This window comes from Tenrec ecaudatus, chromosome X, assembly GCF_050624435.1.
Source record: "Tenrec ecaudatus isolate mTenEca1 chromosome X, mTenEca1.hap1, whole genome shotgun sequence".
NCBI lineage: Eukaryota > Metazoa > Chordata > Mammalia > Afrosoricida > Tenrecidae > Tenrec > Tenrec ecaudatus.
This window is the reverse complement of record NC_134548.1, coordinates 145,570,394-145,597,310: the sequence shown is the minus strand read 5'-3', so window position 1 is coordinate 145,597,310 and position 26,917 is coordinate 145,570,394. Positions and strand designations below refer to the sequence as shown.

At 38.5% G+C, this 26,917-nt stretch overlaps 1 protein-coding gene and 1 non-coding gene across 4 annotated transcripts in view; one reads left to right on the top strand and one right to left on the bottom strand.

The window, feature by feature from the left end:
- Window positions 1-26,917, top strand: part of ENOX2 (ecto-NOX disulfide-thiol exchanger 2) — a 347,998-nt gene that overhangs the window by 174,362 nt on the left and 146,719 nt on the right. The window lies entirely within an intron of this gene.
- On the bottom strand, window positions 21,719-21,833 carry LOC142435187 (U5 spliceosomal RNA). Its single transcript, XR_012781292.1, has one exon. It is a non-coding gene; the product is annotated as a U5 spliceosomal RNA (small nuclear RNA).

Sequence of the window (26,917 nt, the reverse complement as noted above, 5' to 3'; positions counted from 1 at the left end):
GTCCAAAAGGAAAATGTTACTTTTTTTTAGGATCACTTTAATTCAGGGTCAACTTGATTGTAATGAGAGTGATTTTTGTGTGTGTAGAATTTCAGGAGAAGCTGCTACCCACTTACAGCACACGTAGACATCAGATGGGGGCTTAGTATACTTGCATGAATCTGAAAAAATGCACCCCATTTCATTCCAAATGCCTTCCATTACTGAAAACAAATGGCTTCCACACAAAATTAAAAGCAGAAAATAATTCTGTGTTGACAGAAGCTCTTACAGTTACAATGTTACTGGTTTTCTTTCTATCTTCTGGAGAGTGAAAGATGTCTTAAACCTCATACACAAAAGTGGTATAATAAAATAAAAGATTCATTAGTTGCACTGTACGGAAATTTAAAGCTCTGTTCATCAAAATGTAATTTAAAGAACAAGGGAATTTAAGGGTCATTCTGAGCAAAAATATTTAAAAGCACAATTTACAAAGTATTATATTAAGAAAGTATTAACCATTCTAGACACATTAATAGAATTGAAAATACATATGGCCAACAAACTTAAGAGAGATTCTGCATCATCATTAATCAGGTAAAGAACATCAAATCACAATAAGATATACTTTTATGACAGTTGCTTGATAAAAATTGAAGAGTTACAATATTAAGCAACCTGTTTTAATTTCAGTTACTGGGGAGAATAAACTGTTTTAATATCATTCTTCGGAGAATTGAGGAAATAGTCATTCAAATCATGTTCTGTAGTTCAGATGGAGAACCCCTACTGAAAAGGGCAAGTACTTGGGAAGATAGGGAGCCACATGGTTTCTTATATGTTACTGACAGAAATGTAAATTGCTACCAGCCCTTTGTAATGCATCTTGCTATGTTTTCCTAAAGTAAAACATCCATATATCTTATGATCCAAAGCTGTTGTGCTTAAGTAAATTTTGCAGTGTATCACTCAAAATTATGTCAATATCTTAACAGTTACCATTACAAAAATTTAGAAACAATTTAAATCCTCATCAACATTAAAAATGGATTGAGATACTGTGATATATGTACGCCATTGAATATTACACAGCACCAAAACAATTGCCCTATATCTGTACACAAAAAATGTGGATCACTCTTAGCAGTATGTTACTAGATAAAAAAAAAAAACGCTGAACTCTTACATAGAGCATGTTACAGTTCTTCAAAGTTAAAAACTAAAATAAAAATACATAATTTTGAGGTTACATATAGGTGTAACAAAACTATACAAAAAACATGCAAGGAGATATTGAGCACAGGATTCACGGTGATGGTTACCCTGACTGAGAGGAAATCAGGAGTAGAGCAGAGGTGGAAGGATCCTTTGGTTAGACATATCTTGTTCCCAAAATTCTAGTTTTCCTTTGGGGTTGTGAGTTTGCAGGTGCTTGTTACATTATCAAAAAAGTAACTATATGGGGATCAAATGGAAAATAACAACTCAAATGATTAGATTATAAAATGGTTACATAACTCAAAGAATGTAATCAGTGTCACCAAACTGTACATGTAGAAACTGATAAACTGGTGTACATTCGCAATGACACCAATACAAATAAAATATAGTTTTAGAAAGATTAATAAGGGGAAAGTGGACTTTGTGGAGCTTCAGAATTGATACTTTGAGTTGAATGCAACACGATTTACATAGTCTTCTGATGAGACTGCATAATCTGAAGCTAGTCATGAGAAAACATAGACAAACCTGGAATTAGGAACTGTTTAGAACCGACACAAAAGTGACTTGATTTTTGAATGTTACAAATGTCAAAGGGAAAAAGAAAAGAAAGGCTGAGTCGCTGTTCCATATTAAAGGGGGAAATAAATGTTATAAAGGGTATTGTTGGATCAGTTGATAAAATTACAATACAGACAGTAGATAAACTATTGCACTGAATCAAGTTCACTGAAGTTGGAAAATGAAAACTAGGTAAGTAGGGGATAAGTGCTGAAACTAGATTGTGATTAAGCCAGTTTTATGCACATAAAATCCTAACAAAGTGTTTAATTCATTGCCTTTCTTCAGAATAAGTTTAGGGAAATATGAGTTGTGATAATCAGGTCTTCTTTATCTATGTCCTAATGTGTCCTTCTGTCAAGCAATGATTATCTACCTACTGTGCCTAGAAATTAATACATAGAAATATTAATTTACATGAGGTCATCCCAATGATGGAGGGAACGAGATTCAAACTTTAAGAGTTCCAGAGCACTAGACCTATAAAAATTACGTAGACTTTTTCATTAAACTATGCATTCTTATTACGGAAGTACTCTGTACATGTACTTTGAGTCCATGCCAAGACATAAAGCTTTATTGTTTTTGTTGTTGGGGGTGCCATCCAATCGGTTCCACTCTATAGTGACCCTATGCACAACAGAACAAAACACTGCCCAGTCTTGTGCCATCCTCATAGTTGTTCCTATGTTTGACCTCATTGTTGCAGCCACTGTGTCAATCCTTCTCCTTGATAGCCTTCTTTTTCACTGCCCTTCTACATTACCAAGCATGATGTCCTTCTTTAGCCTCTATGCATTCTGGTACTCAAAATCACAATAATACATTAACCTAATAGTGGCACATTGTACTGAATTTAGGCCATTCTTCTAGAAGGTTACAGTGTACAATGAATGGGTAAAGAAAAAAATATGCTCTATGTGTGGATCTGTCAACTATGATTATTTGTTAGACTAACATAGTACCTTCTCGTCATCAAACATTTCTCTGTTCCCACCATTAAAAGTTTTGACCTATTACATTTTAAAACAGTGGTTCTCAACCTTTCTAATGCTGCATCCCTCTAATACAGTTCCTCATGTTGTGACCCCAACCCTAAAATTATTTTTGTTGCTACTTCACAGCTGTAATTTTGCTACTGTCATGAATCATAATTTAAATATTTGATCTGCAGGTTGTATTTGCATTATTACAAATTGAACATAATTAAAGCATAGTGATTAATCACAAAACAATGTATATTGTAATTATATATTATGAAATATTTATTTCCAATTAAAACTAAGTGGAATTTTGTCTTGAAGTATGGTGTAGCATGGGTAACCCTCTTCATGCTGGGTACTCATAGGTAGGCATATCTGAATGTGGGCAGACCCACCTGGAGACAGATAGAGGAATGGTGTCTTGATTCCTAAGACCATCGGAAATATGTGTTTTCCAATGGGCTTAGGTAACCCCTGTGAAACGGTCGTTTGACCCCCAAAGTGGTTGTGGCCCACAGGTTGAGAACCACTGTTTTAAAAGAACATGGAATTTTTAGCAGTAGTCTTTTGTTTGGTTCTTTATAGCTCTTGTCACAATCTGTACATATATACATTTTGTCAAACACATCTGTATATATGTTGTCATCATCTTTTTCAAAACATTTTCTTTCTACTTGAGCCCCTGGCATTAGTTCCTCATCACCCACCCACCCCCACTCTCCCCCATGTCCCGTTGATAATTTATAAATTGTTCTCTTTTTTCCTGTCTTACACCGACTGCTGTCTCATATCACCCACTTTTCTGCTGTCTGTCCTCCTGGGAGGGGGGGGGCATATGCCAATTGTTGTGACCCATTCCCCCTTCCTCCCCCCTCCTCCCCACCTTTACCCTCCTACTATGGCTGCTCCGCTATTGGTCCTGAGTGGTTTTATTTGTTCTGGATTCCCTGTGTCGTGAGCTTTTTTCTGTACCAGTATACATGTTCTTATCTAGCCAGCTTTTTAAGATGGAATTGGGGTATGGTAATAGGATGGTGGTGGGGGGGCATTAAAGAACTAGAATAAAGTTGTGTCTTTCATTGGTGCTTTACTGCACCCTGACTGGCTTTTCTCTTCCTTGCGACCATTTTGACAGATGTTGCCCAACTGACTACTGATGGGCTTTGGATCTCCACTCTGCCCTCCCCCTCATTCCCATTGATATGCTTTTTATTTGTTTGTTCTCTTTTTGGGTCTTTGATGCATGATACCTGATCCCATTGATACCTTATGATCACACAGGCTGGTGTGCTTCTTCCATGTGGGCTCTGTTGCTTCTGAACTAGATGGCTGATTGTTTATCTGCAAGCATTTAAGACCCCATGTGCTATATCATTTGATAGCTGGCCACCATCAGCTTTCTTCACATTTGCTTAAGCACCCATTTTGTCTGCAGAGATTGTGTCGGGAAAGGTGAACATCACAGAGTGCCATGCTAGTAGAAGAAATTGTTCTTCCATTGAAGGAGTAATTTGGTGGAGGCCCAATGTCCATCCACTACCATTATACTTTATAAATAAATATATGTACATAGATCTATTCCCCTGTCATAGTATACAAATTTATTTACATATACACATTTCTGTATGTAGACCGCTGTAAATATCCTTTGACTTCTAGTTCTTTCTTCTATTTCCTTTTACTGTCCTCCAATCCTACTATCATATTTGGCCTTCATTCGGGTTTTAGTAATTCCTCTCAGCTACATTGCCCTTTATTGAGCCCCTGCAAGCATACTCCACCCACCTTACTCCCCATCAATTTTAGACCACTTATTCTTCTCTGATCCCTGGATTTATTGGCACCCTCCTCCTCCCTCCCATCCCTCCCACTCCTGTGTCCCCCTGGAAACATCGACCCCATTGTTTTTTCTGGATTGTTCATCCCACCTATCTTGTCCAGATAGACTTACATAGACGATAATACATGTAAAAACAAAGTAGAGCGAAACATAACAAAAAAAGAAGACAAAAAATAAATCAACAACAACTAATACAACAAAACAAAACCAGGAAGAAAGAAAGAAAACCCCACAGCAAAAGCTGAAACATCCCTCAAACAGTTTAAACAGTGCCAGGTGTGTCCGTTGACCTTTATGAGGGTTTTCCAGTTGAGTTCACTGGGGTGGCACGCCATGACCCCCAAATCCACTTTTGGCATTCCTCGGGGACTTCGTAGCTTTGCTCCCTTGCTGCTCCACTATACACCCTTAGTGCTCACCCCGGTGCAGTGAGGCCCGATCGGGCACATCTCCCACACCGTGTCCCCAGTGCTGCCCCGCTTTGTGCTGTGTCAGTAAGGGACACGTCACTGCAATCCTTTGTGATCCCTCTGTATATTGACTGCTCTGAACTGGATATTGTTGTCAGGACTTGGTGAGCTATGGTATGTTACACTCTCTCCTTTTCTTTTTGTTTGCTCCTGATCAGATGTGCCCCACTTCCTGAGCTACAGCTTCAGTGCTGGATAATGGCATTTTTCTGTGAACAATTTGAAGCCGCCTTGTGAGTGTGTGTGTGTGTGTGTGTGTGTGTGTGTGAGAGAGAGGCAGAGAGAGAAAGAGAGAGAACCCAAACCTTGAGAAGTCTAGAGGTGAAATCAGACTATCTAGATACGTTAGAATCTGATGATTGGCATGGGGTGAGTTTCTTAGATTTTCTTTTTGCCTCATAAATATCACACTTGAAGCAAAAGAAGTGGGTAGTCTTAAGATGCAAATGCACATGTATCTCCTCCTCCCTACACCACACAAAAATGTGTCAAAAGAATCATGCTCATATGGCGGAAGGACATTGGGCCTCCACTCAAGTACTCCCTCAATGCAAGAATACTTTCTTCTATTAAATTGACATTATATGATGCTCACCCTCCCGACGCAACCACTGAAGACAAAGCGGGTGAATAAACAAATGTGGTGAAGAAAGCTGATGGTGCCCGGCTATCAAAAGATATAGCGTCTGGGGTCATAAAGCCTTGAAGATAAGCTAGCGGTCATGTAGGTCAGAAGCTACAAAGCCCACATGGAAGAAGCACACCAGCCTGTGCGATCACAAGGTGTCAAAGGGATCAGGTATAAGGCATCATCAGAAAAAAATAATCTTATCACAGTGAATGAAAGGGGAAGTGCAAACTGGAGACTCAAAGCTCATTTGTCGGCCGCTAGAGATCCCCTCACCGAGGGGTCTAGGGGAGGAGATGAGTCAGTCTGGGTGCGATGTAGCACCGATGAAGAATACAGCTTTCCTCCAGTTCCTAAATGCTTCTTCCCCCCCAACTATCATGATCTGAATTCTACTTTGCAAGTCTGGATAGAGCAGAGGTTGTACACTGGTGCAGATTGGAGCTGGAGGCACAGGGAATCCAGGGCAGATGATACCTTCAGGTCCAGGGGTGTGAGGGGCGATACGGGGAGGGTAGAGGGTGAGTGGGCTGGAAAGTGGGAACCGATTACAAGGATCTACATGTGACCTACTTCTTGGAGGACGGACAACAGAAAAGGGGTTGAAGGGAGATGCCGGACAGGGCAAGATACGACAAAATAATAATTTATAAATTAACAAGGGCTCATGAGGGAGGGGGGAGCGGGGATGGAGGGGAAAAATGAGGACTTGATGCAAAGGGCTTAAGTGGAGAGCAAGTGCTTTGAAAATGATGAGGGCAAAGAATGTACAGATGTGCTTTTTACAGTTGATGTATGTATGGATTGTGATGAGTTGCATGAGTCCCTAATAAAATGTTTAAAAACAAAGAATCATGCTCTCTCTAGCCCAAAAGCTAGGAAACAGCAGCTTAGTAAGATGGGAAACACATAGACAAACTCAAGGTAAATACCATGGGGGGGGGGGCACTGTGACCCTACTCATGTTTATTCCAGGTCGAGTGGGACACCTAAACTATCACCTTAAGGAGGCTTTCATGAATCATCTTAACACGTTCGCCAAAGTGGATCAGAGAAGGCAAAGTATCATTTCCGCATTCTCCTACTGTGTCGGGTGAAATTGTGTGGGATACTTAGATTTCTATTCCTTAACCCAACAGTTATGAGGCACCACATCCCTACTGAGGTGATAGCAGGGAAGTCTACTGATAATAACTATTATCAACACCCAGCAGTAACAAGGCCACTTCCACAATCCTCAGTGGAGATGACATGAGCAAGAAGAGCTCCCACACCTGCTCATCAATAATAAGGAACTGACCTCCCATCAGATATCAGTAGATGCTGAGTGAGGAACCTGGACTTCTACCCTCACTTGGAGTAATGAGGCAAAAACTCCCAGCCCCTGCTGGAGAGATGTTAAACAAATCCAGCTAAAAGAGAAGGTAAAATAAGATCTAGATTCTCAGAACTTAAAATTTTCATGTTTAGCTTAAAATAACTCATCTTACCAGGAAATCAAGATCTTAAACTTAATTTCAAAAGTGTTTAAAGGCTATCAATCAATACATGCCAACATTGAAATGGCAGAGAAGTTAGATTTGCCTAACAAAGATTTCAAAACAGCAATGACAAAATTATCCAAAATGAATATTCTTCAGAAGTGAAGGAGAGATTAAAATATTGCATCAGAGACTTACCTACCCTAAACTAATGAGTAACTGAATTTCTCTAAACAGACAATAAATGATAAAAATAGGAAGCATAGACTATTAAGAATGAAAAACAAAATGACATGGTAAGTAAAAATATGGGTAAATAGAAGAGACTTTCTTTCCACTCCTGAGCTTTGTAAATTATGTTTGATGGTGAAACAAAAATGAGAACACTGTTTGGTGTGGTTCCAAATATCTGTAGAGGACTGCTTAAGACAATTATAAATGGGGGGAAGATATAAGGGTGTTACGGAAGAATAGATTTATTTTCTCTACTTGAATTGGTTGTATGATGACACTATTACATTTCCAAGATATGTATGGGGGACTTCTAAGAGGTTAGGGAAAATTCCTGTTATCTGTTAATTTGATTTAATTCACATTTTCCACCCCCTCATGTTATCTCTCTCTCTCTCTTTCTGTCTCTCTCTCTCTCTCTCTCTCTCTCTCTCTCTCTCTCTCTCTGTAGCCCTCGTGATGTAGTGGGTTAATAAGCACAGGACTACTAACCACAAAGTCAGCAATATGAAACCACTAACTTCTCCACAGGAGAAAGATGAGGCTTCCTACTCCTGTAAAGAGTTATAGTAACAGAAACCCACTAGACAGTTCTACCCTGTATAGGGTATGGTTATGAGTTTTGTATGTATCAATAAGACCCAGAGCAACCACTAGAAAAGCTCTAGAAAGAGTTTCTTACAAAGATGGTCTGAGAGCAAAGAAGGAACCCCTTGCCCCTCCCAATACTGAAGCCAAAGCTAAGGTGTTAAAAATCAAGAAGGCCATGCTAAAAGGCATCCACAGCCACACACACACAAAAGAAGCTCTGCACTTCACCCGCTTTCCTCTTGCCAAAGACACTGAGGCTAAGAAGGCAACACAAATATCCTCTGAAGAATGCCCTTGGGAGAAGCAAGCTTCACCTCTATGCCATCACTAAGTTCCCTGTGATCACTGAGTTAGCCATGAAGATTGAAGATAAAAGCACACGGTGTTCATTGTGGATGTCAAGGCCAATGTGCCCCAGATGAAAGAGGGTATGAAGAAGCTCTATGACATTGATGTAGCCAAGATCAACATATTGAACAGGCCAGATGGCAAGAAGAAGGCATATATTTGACTAGCTCCTCGCTATTATGCTTTTGATGTTGCCTCCAAAATTGGAATTATCAAAACTGTGTCTAGCTCGCTAATGCTAAAAATAATCTACTTCATTTAAAAACACAAAGCTAGATAGACAGGTACTAAAAAACACTTCCCAGCCATCTATTGCCATCAAGTCACTTCTGACCCATAGAGACCCTATAGGACAAAGTAGAATTGCCCCCTAGGCTTTCTGAGGTTGTAAATCTTTATTGGAGCAGAAGGCAACTGGTTGGTTCAGACTGCTGACCTTGTAGTTCTTAGTGTATATACAATGTTTATACAAAAATGTAATTCTGATGAATGTTCGTGTAACCCACTGGAAGTCAAGGGGAAAAAAGAGAAAGCATAATCAACAAAAATAAGAAGTAACTTAGTAATAACTATATTAAAGTCAATGGTCAAAACATACCAATTAAAAGAAAGAAAGTGGAAAATTGCATTTTAAAACATCACCTAATTACATAGTATCTACAATAAACTTATCAAATATGATACAGGCAGGTTGAAAATAAATGGATGGAAAAATATACAAATATTAGAGGAAAAATGAGTGACTATATTAATTTAAACTAAAGCAGACTTTAGAGCAAAGAAAATTACTAAAGCAGGAGATCACATAATGATAAAAGTGTTAATTCACCAAGATGACATATCGACCCTAATTGTGATTGTGCCAAAAGACAGGGCTGAAAAATATGTGGAATCAAACTTGCATTCTTGAATCAAGAATTGAAAAGAGAAACACACAAATTCATAGTTATAGTTAAATACATAAAAATCCCATCTCTCAAAACTGATCAATCAACTAGGGAGAAATCCATAAAGAGAAGAATTCAGCAACACCAACAAACAATAGGATCTGACACTTATAGAATATTCCAACTAGCAACAGTAGAATGCACATTGTTTTCAAGTGCCCACAAAACATATATCAAGATAGACTTTACCCTGGTCCTTCAAAATCCTGGGACTATGGTAGCTAAATTCTGTGGTTATTCCCCCAAAGCGGATATTCCTTACCTCCGCGACTTTCTTTCACCTGTAAAGGTGCATGAATGAACACAGGGATGCTAATGCTGGCATGATTGGAAGAGCAGCAACAAGATTGGTGATAGAACTAGGTGACTGTAACTTCATACTGAAACGGAAGTGGGTATTCTTATTTCAGGAAAAATATTGGAAGTGAAGAATATAGGAAAGTGGGTAAGATTGAAGAATTCTTGCAGTATATATATGCTATAATCACAGAAAGTATTCAGAAATTTACATGGGTTTATGTATCCAAAGGTGAAAATTTATTTACCACAGTGCTAGGCATGATACTCTAAGACACTTAGAAGTAATGACTTTAGTCTAAACATTATGTTTTGTGCTCCTCCTGTTTCCATCTTATTTAGCAGCAACGATTGCCAATTGCCTCACCTCATTAATAATTTACAAATGTTATGCCACAGGCCATTTTCCCAGACCAAAGTTCAATTTACTGATTAATATTTTTTCCTTTCCCCCCAATGTGCCAGGCACACACCCCAGCATACCCTTCAGAAAATGGACATAATGTATATAATATGCATCAATATTCTATTTATTAAAGGAGCTCTAGTGGCACAGTGGGTTATCCATTGGGCTACTAACTCCAATGTCAGCAGTTCAAAATCAGCAGCCCCTCAGTGGAAGCAAGCTGTCTGCTGCGATATAGATTTGGCCTAGGAAACCCACAGGGGCAGTTCTGCTCTGTTCTATGAGCCACAGTTGACCCAGGGGCAGTGAGTGTGTAGTTTTGAAATATTTTTAACACAATTTTAAACAGGAGATTCATTCAATCTGGAGACAATATTAAGGAGCTCGCCAATTGAAAAATGTACAAACGCAATATCACAAGAAACATGTCAGTTCTCCCTCAGAATCTGGGCAGGGAAAGCAGCTTAAAAGAAGAAATCACTGTTGAACAATATTCAAGAGTTCAGTGTTACTCAGTTTGGGAAGTGATTTAGCCACGCAGAGCATACAAAGTTACATACAGTATCCATAAACCCTATTCCAAAGCAAAGCACAAATCCACAGACACCATTTCCAAGAAAGGTGAAAAAATCCATACACAGTATTCCCAAGGAAATAAAGAGACAGTATTCACAGGAAGGATGTAGCATCCACAGACATCAGTCCCAGGAAAGATAAAATATCTACAGACCACAACTTGCAAGTAGTTACGGCATCCCTGTTGAAAAGTGTGGCACATTGGTGATTGGGGGACCCCGATTCATGTATTTTGGTGACTCCAATGCATGCTATGTTAGCGAAAGAATTAGAATGAAAGTTGGTCCTAATTTTAGTTTTTTCGTTTTTGTTTTGTGATCTTGTGAGAAATAAAGAAGTCAATCAGAAAGCAAAGATTTGCAGGCAAGCCTTAGAAATGTGTTAAAAACAGAAGCGTACACTTGTGGCTTTTTCTTTCTTTTGTAACTTACAGTTCTGACATAACTATTGAGGATAGTAGTTGCATCATGGAACCTGATCTAAGCTATGCCCCCACAGGATCCCTGGTGGTGTAGTGGTTACACATTGGGTTGCTAACTGCAAGGTCTGCAGTAGGAACCCGCCAGCCACTCCTCGAGAAAGACAAGGATTTCTGCTCCAGTAAAGAGCTCTAAGCTTGGAAACCACAGGGACAGTTTTAACATTTTACCCCATCCTATGGGGTCACTATGAGTCGACAAGATCACAGTGGCAGTGAGATTTTGAGTGGACCTGCATTTCTAGAACCATAGAGTCATGAAAGGTCTTAGAGGTATAATTTCACTTTAAGTAAGGGCACTCAGCCCAGGGAGCAGACTGGATGCTGAGTCATATACCTCTGCTAATTCCGACTCCAGTACTCATTAAATACATAGAATCCTAACAGTGGGAGTAATTGTAATAATAGCAATAATATTAATAATGGCTAACTTTTTGTTAGAGTTCTTACTATATGTCAGGTAAGCTTCTAAAATCTTGAAATGCACCCCAAATGACGTTCATATGGCTAACATATGAAAAAAGTGCTCGCAATCACTTGCCATCTGGAAAATGCGAATCAGAACAACTATGTGATGTCACCTTACACAGACAACAGTAGCCTAATTTAAAAAAAAACACAGAAACAAATGCTGGAGAGAATGCAGAGAGACTGGTACTCTCATACGTTCCTGGCGGGCATGTAAACATGTACACCTTTGTGGAAAGCAATATGGTACTACCTACAACAACTGGGAATGGAAATCCCATATGACCAATCAATACCTCTACGGAGTATATACCCTGAAGAAGTAAGAGACATGGAATGAAAAGACATATGTTCTCCCGTGTTCATTGTAACACATTTCACAATAACAAAAAACTAGAAACAGTCCAAATACCATTAATGAAGAATAGATAAAGAAACTCTGGTACATATACACAATGAAATACTGTGTGTTAGTTCAAGTTGACTAGAGAAACAACTCCAGAGACACTCATGTGTGTGTCGGAGAGAACATTATATCAGAGCAATTGTATATTAAGAAAACATCCACCCCAGTCCAGATCAAGTCCATAAGCCTGATATTACCCCATATGTCAATACTAGTCCATACATTCCTCTTTAGACTCACACAGCCATGCAATGATGCTGAATACAGGCAGATCACAGGGTGGTGGGCAGAAGGTCTTGTGGATCCAGTGGTGGTGGAAGCATCTCAGTGCTGGCGAAGGTCTCCATGTGGCTCCTCCAGTTCCAGGGCTTTGGCTGCAACTGTGTATCTCCAAGGAGCTTGTCAGCAGGCAGAAAAAGTAGAGTCTCCTGCCTCCAGCACGGAAAACAGGAGTTCCCAGAATTCTTAGGAGAAGGCGATCCCCACACGGAAGCCTCAATGGCTATGGCCTGATTGGCAGGCTAGCCTCCACCTCTTCTCAAGTTGCCAGGAGATTATATAATTGCCACACTATGTATCCCTAAAACACAGTGATGAAACAACAAAGCACCTCATGACATGGATGGACCTGGAAATCATGCAGAATGAAGTTAGTCAATCACAAATGGACAAATATTGTATGACACAATTACTATAAGGATAAATACCAACACAAAGGCAGGCTTCTGTTCTCGGGTCATTTGATCTTCTAATCCAGTCTCTAAAGCAATAAGGTAGTGTGCCTGCCTAATACTCATGATCCATTTATCGTCCCCTTACTTGGTACATCTTAAAAACCACTTACAGGAGGCCTCACCTCAGCTGGAGTTTCTCATGTTGTTAAAAGAAGAAGACCAATCCATTCCCATTGTTCAACGGTCACCTCAAATCAACAGACACTCCTAAAAAGTATTCTCCGTGAACCTTAATGGAAATTTACATTCAGAGATGGGGGAAGAATGTCATTCTCACTTCTGTTGGTAGGTAAACAAGCCCACCATTCAAAAAAAATCATTAACATCAATTATGTAGACACCCCCCACCCCTAATGGGAGGACAAGCTTGGTATTCTGATCCTAATCAGGTATTGTTGACCTAGTATCTCTTGGTGATGCAGATCATATGCTACAGTATATAACATACTTCATGTACCACACCAGACTTTACCTTAAACATACCTGAAGCAGACTAAAGGAAATGAAATACTCCCTTGGACTTAAGGGTAAAATACCCTATATGAGAAGAAACAAATACTATTATTCTAATGTTATCATTTGGAAGTTTTTGGATTTGGGCTCAAATCTCCTGTTTGAGGATGCCCAATAATTGACAACTTCAAACAACCAGATATTTGCTATATCATATTCTCTTTTGCTTTATTATGACATGTCTTAGTCCAGCAGACATAGTTTTTCCTTAATAAATCAACATTATTGAAAGTTTTTTCCTAGTCCCAATTCTCATTGTTTGTATAAATAGTGCCCACTTGAATTTTTTTATCTATGCAAGTCAACATCTTAAATGTTTTAGTCTAAAACTTTGTCCTATATATGTATACTTTCATTTTCTAAACAGTATTTTAAATTCTATACCATTGGTTAACTAATGATACTATCAATAGGATTACTAAATGCCCATGAAAATATTTACAATATTTCCCAAGGAATTGTGTCTCTGACATAGACCGGAGGTCACACTTAATTAGTTCTTGTGTTGGGGGTAATACTAGATACCTGCTTTCACTTAAGACATCAGTGTTATAGCAAAATGTGAAGAAATCTGATCGTGCCTATCAGAAAGAATAATGTCTGAGGTCTTAAGGGCATGTGTTAAATAAAGCAAGCAGTCATCTAAGTAAGGTGCCAGCTCAGTCCACATGAAAGCAGTAGACAACCCTGTGTGATCTAAGGCTTGTAAGTAATAAAATCCATGTTCAGATGAGGGAGAACTGTATTAGATCTTAAATTCTGAGGGCCCAGTTTGCAGAAGGCTATGGATGACAGTGAAATCCCAAAGTCCATTTTCAACATCCTCATGTGGATGAAGCCTCTGGAGAAGCCCTTCTGACCAGTGAGCAGGGATGTGAATAGCCTTGCTATCATGCAGAATGTTTTAGAAAGTGGATTCATGCTGATATTATCGGGTTAAAATTTAGCACTTTCTTATTTGTTCTCCCTTTTGATCCATTTTAAATTTGTTTTGGTTTTTATTATTTATGCTCTATTGTGTTGAGGTTTTTGCATGTTTTATTGTTGTCAGATTTGACTAAATGGCAGTGAGGTTGACTGTTGGGGGAATTTTTGCATGTCCTTTTTTTAGATGAAATCCAGGACATAGAGGAAGTTGGGGGGAAATGGAAAACTAATCATGAGTGTAAGAATGAAGAAGATGTTCTAAAATTGATTGTGGTGATATTTGCCTAACTCATTTTAATATGTTTATACTATTGCGTTGTATGGTATGTGAATTATGTCAATAAACCTGTAATAATAAATTATAAAGCATTGTCACCATTGTTTAACTAGGCGAATGACAACAGGAAGGAGTTTTAGGACTGGGCTCCCAACATGGTAGAGATTTAGGTGCAGGTGGTATCTAGCAAAAAACATTAAATCAGGCTGGGAAGGAAACGGAATCTGATATTTTTGCTTTTTAGAAATAGCAAGGGCCCACATACAAGAGCATTTGTTCCATGTCAATACTGAGCATTTATCCTTGTCAACACTGTAGGGTTTGAGTTGTTTTTATTTTTGTTTTTAAGCCAACACATGAATTTTTTCAGAAGTCCATTGTGTGCAGATTTCCCATCATACTTTCTGCCTCCCTAGAGGAAAATGCTTTGTTTCTTTTATAAAGCAAACTTATCACTTTTCGCTTTCACAGTGTTCTACAGAGTGTCTTGTTTTCATAGTTTAGAATTCATATAGCTCTTGGGCTAGTTTCTCTAAGATGTTTCTACTTAATATTCAGCTGTAGCTCCAAGGAGATTAACATTTGTTCTCTCTCTCTCTCTCTCTCTCTCTCTCTCTCTCTCTCTCTCTCTCTCTCTCTCTCTCTCTCTCTCTCTCTGTCTGTCTGTCTTTCTCTCTCTCATTCTCAATGAAAATTCAAGGGGAAACTTCTCTTCTTCCTGTAGGTATTTCATTTTATATTCAAGGAACTTTTTCTTAAATCTGATTGGCATCTGATATGTGCTGTGCCAAACTGTACAAAAATGTATAAGTAAATAATATAGACACCACAAGTGCCTTTCTGCTGCATTAGACTCGAAGGTGATCTTCGTGAGCCTAGCTCCTCCCCAGAAGTCAAGAGTTATGGAAAGTGATTTAAGTTCTCAGGATCAGGCTAAGTCTCCCTCCCATAAATACTGGGTATCTAGAGAATGAGTATGTGCTCTTTATGGTATATTAAGGTTTGGAGTAGCCCACACCATGTCTCATTTTGTTATTCTGCTATGGCTTCTGTGTTGCTGTAATGCAGGAAGTTATGTTAAGGGGCCTTTTTTCTTTCCACTGCCCCTCTATCCTAATAATCTTTATGTTCTTCTGGAGGACTGGCCTTTCCTGATAACATGTCCAAAGTACATGTGATGAACCCCCATCTAGGGAGCATTTTGGCTGTACTTCTTTCAAAACAAATTTGTTGATTCATTTTCCAATCCCTGGTACTTTCAATACTCTTTGATAGCAGCATGATTCAAACACATTGATTCTTTTTCTGTCTGCCTTATTCAATATCCATGTGGCTTTCACATGCACTTGAGGAGACTGAAAATTCCATGGCTTGAGTCATACTTACATTAGTCCTCAAAGTAACATCCTTGATTTTCAACACTTTAAAGAGTTCTTGTGCAGCAGATCTACCCAATGCAATATATTGTTTATTTCTTAACTGCTGCTTCCATGAGCATTGATTGTGGATTCAAACAAGAAGAAATCCTTAACAACTTCAGTCCTTTCTCCATTTTTCAGGATGTTTATTCATGATGGCAATGTAGCTTAGAAAATTATTAAATGTGGTGTGCCATGGAAAAGGGACAGTGATTCAACAGAGTTTAAAACATCAGATTAACCTGGATTCTTGCTAGTTGTGATACATTAGGCAAATTTGTAACCTCTCTTTACGTCCTATAAAATAGGGAATATGCTATTATTCATGCAGTAGTTGTAGAAAAATGAGATAGTATACGTAATTCACCTTCCAATATCTGGCACATGATAACTGTACATTTAGAACTACTAGCTCAGAAAGAAGAATGGCTCTGAAAGAATCATGGCTTATTGATGCCTGGTCCATTTCTCTCTAAAAGTAAGGTTGTATCCAGTACTCACAGAATGTGTAGCATTTGATATGAACTCTGCCTTTTTAGCGCCAACCATATGTGCCTTTTGTTGTGATTATCTTGAATTTTTAACAACTCCGGGGCAATAAAGAGCTATGTGCACATTTTCCTCTAACCCCATCACTCCATACTTGCTTCTAATATTTGTTACTATCTATAAACCTTCTTAAAGTTAGAATCCCATTTTCCCATAGACCTCCACATGTTGAATAAATACATCTGTCCAAAAGCTTGGAAAATTCCAGCCTCAATTAGAGTGACTTCCCCAAATTGGGGGCTTCATGGATCTGAGTATTGCTCTAAGTTTGATACATATTGTTGCAAATCCTTATTACAGGAAGATACATAGGATGGGGAACTGTTTGTCTGCTGGTTGAGCCTAATTGCCGTGTGCAAAGCGATTGCTCAGCAGAGCAGCCCTTTGAAAAGTCCTGCTTCAGGGCCACTAGACCCGCAGCTCAGAGTTGCTTTGTGTCCTAAAGCAGCTCATCAGTACACAATATTCCTAGTTACTGAAGGGGAGAAACTCCAAAGTAAATTCAGAGAGAATAGTGATCAATATTCTTCTGAATCCAGGAGGCCTTTGAGGTCCTTTTAAAGGTCTTTATAAAGTTGAACAGGGATAATAAGTTCTGGAAAAAAAAACTTGAAATTCTTATTATTGAAAGTGTCTGAAACTGAAGAATTGATGTCAGTTTTTTTTTATAATTCATCCATTTTCATTTGAAAGGCCATTGCCTATAGAAACATGTTTGGGAGAGTTCAAGCTTTCAAAGTATCATTGCTGAGGTAGGTATATTGCGTCAAAAGAGAAACCTGGTAGACTTGTCTCCTGTCTATTAAAAGAATACAATCTAAGACCCTAAAGGACATAAGAAGCCTGCATTTAGATTACTTGATTAAGTGGTAATTCACAGATATTTCTCATTTTTCAACTTCTATACCTCACTGGCCAAGGAAAATTCCTCAAATCACTCTTAAACTCAAAATTTGAAATGTAGTTTGGATCATTTCCATAACTTCGGTGTCTTTGCCTCCAGTTGATATTTGAGTTTGAAATAAGCATGGGAACCCTTCCTTTTGCATTTTGATTGTCACGAGCGCATGCTTCTTAGTTGCTTGTTAACATGACTCTTAGCTGCTCACTCTACTTTCTCTTATACATAGCTGCCGTATTGTGATGAAGACAGAAGGGGATCCTTGTTGACGTTCTGGCTATGGCAGTACACAGCCCTAATTGGTACAGCACTGTGTTGGGTTTTGGGAAGAGGCTAGGGACCAGAATATACCCATCTTCCATACCTTTTCTCAAGTAGACTCAAGGCTCACTTTCAACTTCTTTATCAGCTATTTGGAAATGGAATTGCCTTGTGCTTCAAGACTAGGTTTGTTGTACTTTCCCTGTGGTATGCCATTTGGGGAGTTGAAAATTCTTATCAGAGAAAAATAACCCTTAGTCCACATCAAGTTGGAGATTGTTAGGGATACTTTATAGCACATTAATTAATGTGCTGGTTAATGATGTTAATTACTTGTTCACCTGACAGAAGTTGAATTGGAAAAATATTGTGTGATAGATACAACAGTGATTTTTAAAAATGTACCTGTTGAGCTTGGTGTTATGGACAACCAGAATCTCATGGAATTTGGTTTCTCGGTTTGGAATTTTAAATCATGGTTTCACAGGACAGATCAGTTAATTGGCCTAATAATGTGTTTAATGCTTCTGTTCCATCTCTTAGTTCATGGCATGGTGCCTAGGGTCTGAAAAGCATACAAGCAGCCATGACAAATGGTCTCTGTTCACTTCAAGAAAGAATGAGAGTGAGGGATAGAAAGAGGGTACAGAATGTGTATCTAATTGCCTCGTTTGCCAGGAGACTAGAACTGGTTACTATCAGACCACCATTATTGAATATACTGATCAAAGATCCCACAGAAAAATCCTGATCAAAAGAAGGAAACTGTAGAATACAATTTCAAAGTGCAATGGACTTCAACGTTTCTGGAACCATAGGGCTAGATAAACCCCTGAACGTATTGTACCGAAATAATCTTTTAACCATAAACCAAAAATATCCAACAATAGTTGCACTAAAGTAGTCAAAAAGTATATTCCTTGAGCATTTCCTTCATTTAATCATAGTGACAACAGCAATTTGAAATTTTCTATAGGAACTTTTCTGGGCAGTGAGTTTATTTTAATGGGGGAGGCGTGAAGGTATGAGCATCATTGTACAACTAAAAGAATATAATCACTTTCCCTGAATTGAACTGGTAGTAATTGTGAAATTGGTGAATATTTTGCATTGCATATTCTCAACAACTGTAAAAAGAAAAGGTAGTGTTAATTAAAAACAGGAAGAAGTCTGGCATTTGATAGACACTGTAACCTAAATCAAGGAGGTCACCTAACGAAAGCATAACACAAGGCAAAAAGGCAAAGTCTCCATATAAAGAAAGATGAGGCTGTGAGACACTGAAGGACAGTGAGGTGGTTATACATGTGTCTACAGGCAAATGAAGGTAGGCATGGGTATCGATGTAGCTCAAGATCATTAGTGTATAATTATTTCCATCTGGATGGGAAAGAGGGTGAGTACAGACACTGTTCACTGGCTGGCCCTTTGACTGTCATTAATGGGAAGCTTGAGACATGTGTAAGCTGGGAAATACACTGGCTTTTCACCAATTGCTTGAATTGTCACAGCAGCAATTTCTCTTCACACCCCAGATGCTTTCTCAGAAGTGAGAACGTAGAATATGTATATGTCTGAATCAGGGTTATGATTTATCACAGGCTGTGTGGAACAAAGGACTGTTTCTGACCAAAACCTTAAAGTTTGAGCAGGCCACCAAAATCATTTCTGGTGCCCTTCCGTACTTCATTGCTATCTCTTGTCCTTATATAAAAACCAGTTGAATTCAGGAGTTTCCCTGAACTTTAATCATCTGTACTAATGAAAGAGAGAAGGTGAGCATGAATCATTATCAAAAGAATAACTACCTATGCAGCAGTAAATTTTAGATTGGTCAGGGTATGCACTGCATTGCCTTGAGACTTTTCAATAAAGAAACCTGTAGATAGGAAGTTCCTCCCATAGAAGGATATCTTTCTTCCTGTTATATAGCTTCCCAAAAGTGAATCTAGATTGTGTAAAATTGAGGAGCATCTTATCCTGTGCCTCCTTCCTCCAGTAGTTCTTCAAACATATCCTTCTGATCCTATAGAAGAGGCCACAAACCTTTTGTCAGAGTATAAATTTTCTCCCCCAAGATCTGAACCATGTGACTCTGGATGTTGAATGTTTCAGTTTTTATCCATGACAGCCATCACAACTTGTGCCATATTTTGTATTTTCTTTTTTTAATCATTTCATTGGGGGCTCTTACAACTCTTATCACAATCCATCCATCCATCCATCCATCCATCCATCCATCCATCCATCCATCCATCCATCCATCCATCCATCCATTGTGTCAAGAACATTTGTACATTTGTTGCCAACATCATTTTCAGAACATTTTCTTTCTACTTGAGCCCTTGGTATCAGCTTCTCATTTTTCCCCTCCCTCCCTGACCCTCCCTCTTTTATGAACCCTTGATAATTTATAAATTATTATTATTTTTCATGTCTTACACTGATCAATGTTCCCTTCACCTACTTTTGTGTTGTTCATCACCCTGGGAAGGGGTTATAGGCGTTGAGAGAGTACTTGAGTAGAGTCCCAATGTCCATCTGCTACCTTAATTCTAAATGTATAAATATAGGTACATAGATCTATTTGTCTCCTAGTTCTTTCCTCTATTTCCTTTTACTTTCCTCTTGTCCCACTGTCATGTTGAACCTTCATTTGGGTTTCAGTAATTCCTTTTTGGTTACATTGCCCTTGATCAAACCCTACCAGGCCTCCTACACTCTCCTTGCCATCAATTTTAGATCACTTGTTGGTCCCTCATGTTTTGTTTTTTTTCAAAATAGATATTATGACTGGACTAGTGGTAGCTAGTGGTTCAGTGCATGGCTTCTAGCTAAAAGGGTGGCAGTTTAAATCAACCAGCTGCTACATGAGAGAAATGTGTGGCAATTTCCTTTCATAAAGATTATGACCATGGAAAACCTATCAGGCAGTTTGATCCGTCCTAAGAAGTCTCTATGAACCAGAATCAACTCAATGGCAGTATACTTGGGGTTAGACAATATGAAGTCAGAAATACAAATAAATACCTGTGTTCAAATCCCAACACTGTTATGTCTTTATTCTGTGACCTTGGGTTAGTTGCTTCACTTTTAGAGGGTTTTCGTAACTGCAAAATGGAAATAATACCTTTGTACCACCACTTGTCTATCGGTTTGCCACACTGTGATGACTTGTGTTGCTGTGATGCTAGAAGCTGTGTCATTGGTATTTCAGCACAAGACAATTCCTAAAATTGAATCCCCTGCACTAATGAGGGAAGAAAGGCGAGAATGAATCACTACTTATACAGCAGTAAATATTAGACTGCAGAGTAAGGAAGGCCCTCAAGCATAGGAACAGTTGTGAGGATGGCACAGGAGCAGAGAATGTTTCCTTCTGTCGTGCATATGGTCGTTATGGGTTGAAACTGACTCCATGGCATTCTAACAACAATATCCTTGTAAGGTTCTTTCAATAATTAAATGGCATAGTAAACTTATATCTTTGTGATGAACACAGAATCAAGTAATGGATCCATGGGTTATTATAGAGACTGTAGAGGAGCGTGACAAACTCCAAAGGCATAGCACCCATGTCAACTTTCTGTGTTGATTATCTGTGACACAAAAGACAGAGTAGAAGAACCATCCTGTAATTTAGCTAGAGGTAAAATTCCCTTCAAATACATACTTCCTAAATTTTTCTCATTGTTTTTGAACAGGTCGTGTATGCTCAATTTTTGCTCACCATCAATGTAGCAGCTGCCATATCCTACTTTGTTTCATTGGCTTAATTAACAGAGAATGAGTGTTGGTAGGATTGCAAATCATGCAAAGCTTTCACATATCCAGAATGTCTGCCTATCTTTCTTCTTAAACAGTGACGTGTATAAAATTTAAATATCAGCATGCATGCGTATACTTATAGTATTATATATGCATATAATATCCATATGTGCACATTTGTAACATATTATAAAATGCTCATAATGCTATATTTGGATTATTAGGTTACAGTGTTTAATGTTTTAATGTTAATGACAAGTAAGTAGAATAATTATTGAGTCGAAGATTGGTTAGGATCTCACAGTCATCTAATTCAACTTTCCTTCATTCACACACCGTCGCCTAAATACAAAATTACATATAACACATTCCTAACTGACATTCATCTACCTCATGCTTATATTTTCTTTCTTTTTTTACATTTTATGTTATCAGTCTATTCTTAAAACCATTACCAGTCCTACAGAGTAGGACCTCAAAAAATTAGTTGCAAACTCTTACTTGTTCCTCTCCACGGAAATCTTTAGTAAGAGGCGAAAGATTTATACGATTTGCAGAGAAACCAGCGTATTCATGCTTATATTTTCAAAATGATATTAATATCACCGCTTGACAATGTAAAGGCTCCCCTTCTCATTGGATATCATGGGGTTCTTGTAAAGAATATGTGCTCATAGAGGACCATAGTGGTACACACTTGTGAAATACTCAGTTACCTACTATGTTTATCCCACAACCTTTCTCTCAGCATGTCACACTGCAGTGATGTACATGTTGCCTCTTGCTGTGGCAAACCGATAGACAAGTGGTGGTACAAAGGTATTATTTCCATTTTGCAGTTACGAAAACCCTCTAAAAGTGAAGCAACTAACCCAAGGTCACAGAATAAAGACATGATAGTGTCGGGATTTGAACACGGGTATTTATTTGTATTTCTGACTTCATATTGTCTAATACAGTATTTTGATAACAGGAAAGTCACTTGTAATGGACAGGATGTAGTAGAGCATGTATCCTATCCTAAAATACGCTAGGAGGAATTATCTGACCATCTACTTTAGAAAATTAGCCAAAGAAAGGCTGAAGAATTACAGAATATTGACCAAGATTTCAACTCACATTTGACCTATAATCAGAAGGAGCCATTTGCTAGAGAAGGACATATTTGTTAAAGTGGAAGGCCTAGGAAGGTGAGGGAAAACCCTCCATAAAATCTACCAGCACCTGAACACAATGGACTCAAGCATACCAATGACTGTAAAGAAAGTACAGGGATAAGGGATGTGTGTTTGTACATAGGATCACTATAAAATCAGAGCTTACTCATAGGCAACTAAAAATATCACTCCATTTTTGGACCACTCAATTTATTAGAAATTCCTTTCTTATACCGAACTATAAGCCTCCTCTTTGGCTCTAACTGTGCACTCCAAAACAAATCATGCTAAGTATAATCTTTATGACATGATAGTCCTCAAACATTTGACTACAGCACGCATACCCCTAAATTGCCTCCTCTCTAAGCAAATTCTCTACAGGACACGTTTTCGAAACACTTTAGACCAGTCACTTTTTTCTAGTAATGTAAGACGTTGCTCTTATTATCTGCCCATCATGGCAAAACACTGAAGCCAAAGTGAAAGTGTGGATGTTACTTGTCAGGTGCTGAGATCTACTTCTATTAATGTTGTTTTTGTTAGCTGCCATTGAGTTGACTCCGACCCATAGTGACTCTATGCACAACAGAAGGAAGCATTGCACCGTCCTGTGCCATTCTTACAGTTCTTCCTATGCTTGAGCTTATTGTTGGGGCCACTGTACCAACCCATCTCATTGAAGCCCTTCATATTTTTCATTACCTTTCACTTTACCAATCATGTCCTTCTCCAGGGAGTGGCCTCTACTGTCCATATGTAAAGTATGTAAGATGAAGTCTGGTCATCCTTGCCTCTACGGAACAGTCTGGCCTTACTTCTTCCAATACAGATAGGTCTATCTTTTTAGCAATCCATGGTACTTTCAATAGTCTCCTTCACCCAAATTAAAATGCATCTATTCTTTTATAGTCTTCCTTAGAAGACATTCCAACTTTTACATGCATATAATGCAATGGAGAATACTATGGCTTGGGTCAGGCACACCTGTGTCCTCAGAGAAACATCTTTGCTCTTGCATACTCTAAAAAGGCCCCGTGGAGCAATATACCTAAAACAAACCATCATTTGATTTCTTGAATGCTGCTTCCATGAGCATCTATGGTGGATCCAAGGGAGACTAATGCCTTTTATCCATTTAACATAATGTTATCCATTAGTACAGTTGTGAGGATTTTGGACTTTATTACGTTGCATTGTATTCCATACTCAAGGTAACAATCCTTGATCTTCATCAGCAAGTGCTTCAATTCTTCCTGACTTTCAGCAAGCAAAGCTGTACCATCTGCATGTGGCAGGTTGTTAATAAACCTTCCTTTAATCCTGATGCCCCATTCTTCTTCATATACTCCAGCTTATCTGATTATTTGCTGAGCATACAGACGGAACAAGTGTGATGAGAGAATACAACCGTGAAACACACCTTTCCTGAGTTTAAACCATGCAGTATCCCCTTGTTCTGTTTTCACAATAAAATGTTCTGGAATTCCCAATTTTCTCAAGGTTATCCACAGTTTACTATGGTCCACACAGGCAAATGCCTTTGCATAGTCAATGAAATACAGTAAACATCTGTCTGATATTCTCTTCTCTGAGCCAAGATCCATCTGACATCAGCAATGATAGCCTTTTTTCCACATCCTCTTTTGAAAATGGCCTGGCCTTCTGGTAGTTCCCTGTCAATGTGCTTCTGAAACCATTGTTGGATGCTCTTAAAAGTAAATTTTACAAATGTGCCATATCAATGACATATTTCTTTAGTTGGAGCATTCTTTTAGGTCATCTGCCTTTGAAATGGGCACATATATGGTCTCTTCTCATCAATAGGCCAAGTAGCTTTCTTCCAAATTTCCTGGCATAAATGAGTGGGTGCTTCCAATGCTTCTTCATTTTTCTGAAACATTTCAATGGGTGTTACATTAATTCCTGGAGCCTTGTTTTTGGCTAATATGATCAGTGGAGGTCTAAATTCTTCCTTTGGCACCATCAGTTTCTGCTCATACAATTGGGTGCCCCCCAAAACTGGACTTCCCACCCAATGCTATGTATTTAATTTGTGTGTGGGTTTTTCTTTTATTTTACAAACAACCTTATCACCTTCAAAGTAATCTCCATTACACTTAATACATTTGTCGAATCTGAAATTCCATTCTTGGAAACATTTTTCAAACTCATCTGTTTGCATGGCTAACAGCACATTCCTAGTGTGTTTCATAACCACTTCTATGTCATCAAATCGCTGTCCTTTCATGTCCCTCTTCATTCACGGAAACAGAAAGAAGTTCCATGGAACAAGGTCACGTGAGTAAGGTGTGAAGGGCCAAAAGAAGCATGCTGTTTTTTGCCAGAAACTCATGCCCTGAGGTGACTATGTGAGCAGGTGCATTGCCGTGATGGCAAAACCAGTGTCTCGTCTGCCACAAATCAGGCCTTTTTTTGTTGCACATTGTTATACTATCTTTTCAGAACTTCTAAATAGAAACCTTGAATAACAGTCTAACTTATTTGAATGACGTACAAATACCCTACACATCGACATTTTTGCCCGTTTGGGAAGTTGATGGACATCCAGAATGAGGTTTGTCATTAATTGACATTTCACCCTTTGTGAGACAAGAAAACTACTCGTACACTTGAGTTTTTCCAATAGTGCTGTCCTTCTAAGCTGTGTTCAACATCGCAACAGTTTCTGTGGCATTTTCCCAAGCAGAAAAAAACCATTTCACAGCCAAATGCTGTTCTCTTAAAGCAACCATCACCAAAAATATGATTCAAGGAAAACTGCTGTTACCAAAAAACATTCACTGGGACCAGAGAGAACCTTCCCAGCTGATGCCACTGGTTGCACTAACTCACAATGAGTTACTGGATGCTTGCCTAGCAAGGAAAGTTCATAATATGAAAGCTCCTCCCAGCATAGCTTTTTCCAGTTTTGGGTTTTTTTTTTATCCCCTCATATGCTACCTCCTGTAATGGTGGAATGTCGACATGTTCTTTTTTGTACAGTGACTCTGTGAATTGTTTCCATCTTCTCTTGGTGGTTACTGCATCATTCAATATTTTATCTATAAATTCTTTCCATGTTTCAGCTCAAGGCTTGAATTTTTTCTTGAGTTCTTTCAGTTTCAGATATGCCGAGCATGTACTTCCTTTTTTTGGTGTCTAATTCTTGATTCTTGCACATTTTACCTTGTCTTTTCACGCTGCCTTTTGAGATTTTCTATTCAGCTCAGCTCCTTGACTTCAACCTTTCTTCCAATTGCTTTAGCTATTCTATGCTTGAGAACGAGTTTCAGAGTCTCTTCTGATGCCTTCTTTGATCTTTTCCTTCTTTCATGTCTTTATAAATGATATTTTACTTTCTTCATTAATGATGGTCTTAATATCCTTCCACATCTCATTAGGTCTTCTCTCATTAGTGTTCAGTGTGCCAAATCTTTTCTTGTGATATTCGTGAAAGTAAGGTGAGACAGACTCAAGGTAGTGCTTTGACTCTGGTGGATTTGTTTTAATTTTCTTCAGCTTTATCCAGGACTTACATATGAACAACTGATGGTCTGTTCCACAGTCAGGTTCTGATCTACTTTTACCTGCTGATATTGACCATCTCCATCACGTTTTCACACACATGTAGTCAATTGGTTTTCTGTGTATTCCTCTGGGCAAGTCCTTCTGTTGTTTCAAAAAGGTATTTGCTATGAAGAAGTCATTGTTTTAGCAAAATTCTATCATGTGCTCTCCAGCTTCAATTCTGTCACTAAGTCCATGTTTTCTAACTACTGTGTCTTCCTCTTTGCTTCCAAAATTTGCATTCCAATCACCAATAACTATTAATGCATATTGATTGCATATTTAATCAATTTCCAACTGGAGTGGTTTGTAGGATTCTTCAATTTCTCCTTCACTAGCTTTTGAAGTTGGTGCATAAATTTAGATAATAATAGTTGTATTGATTGTATTTCCTTCAAGATGCTTAGATATAATCTGATCACCAATAACATCATACTTCATGATGGATTTAGCTAGATCCTTCTGATAATGAATGTCATTCCATTCCTCTTGATTCTGTTATTTCCAGCATAGTAAATCTTATGATTTTCTGATTCAAAATGGCCAATGCCTGTCCATTTCAGTTCACTAATGCATCTTCATGCATTCCTTTTCATTTTTCCTCGATTCATATTAGGCATTTTCAAAAATTCAGATCATTTGAAGAATTTTGCAGCTGTTTCTCCTTACTTTGAAATGTGCCCATCAGTAAGTGAAGATCCCAAAGGCTCCTCTCCCACAGGCTTTATCCAGCTCATGTCACCATGGTCAGCTTCCCTCCAAGTAATTAGCTCCTTTTCAGCCACATTGCCAGTGTCCTTGGAGCTGAGAAGCCCATCCTCCAGCAATTTCTCTGGCAGTGATCTGCCTCATTTATTTAGGCTTTCATTATTTGATAATGCTCTGAAGCTATGCATAAAGTTTTCAGCAACTCCCTTCTCTGAAATAGGAA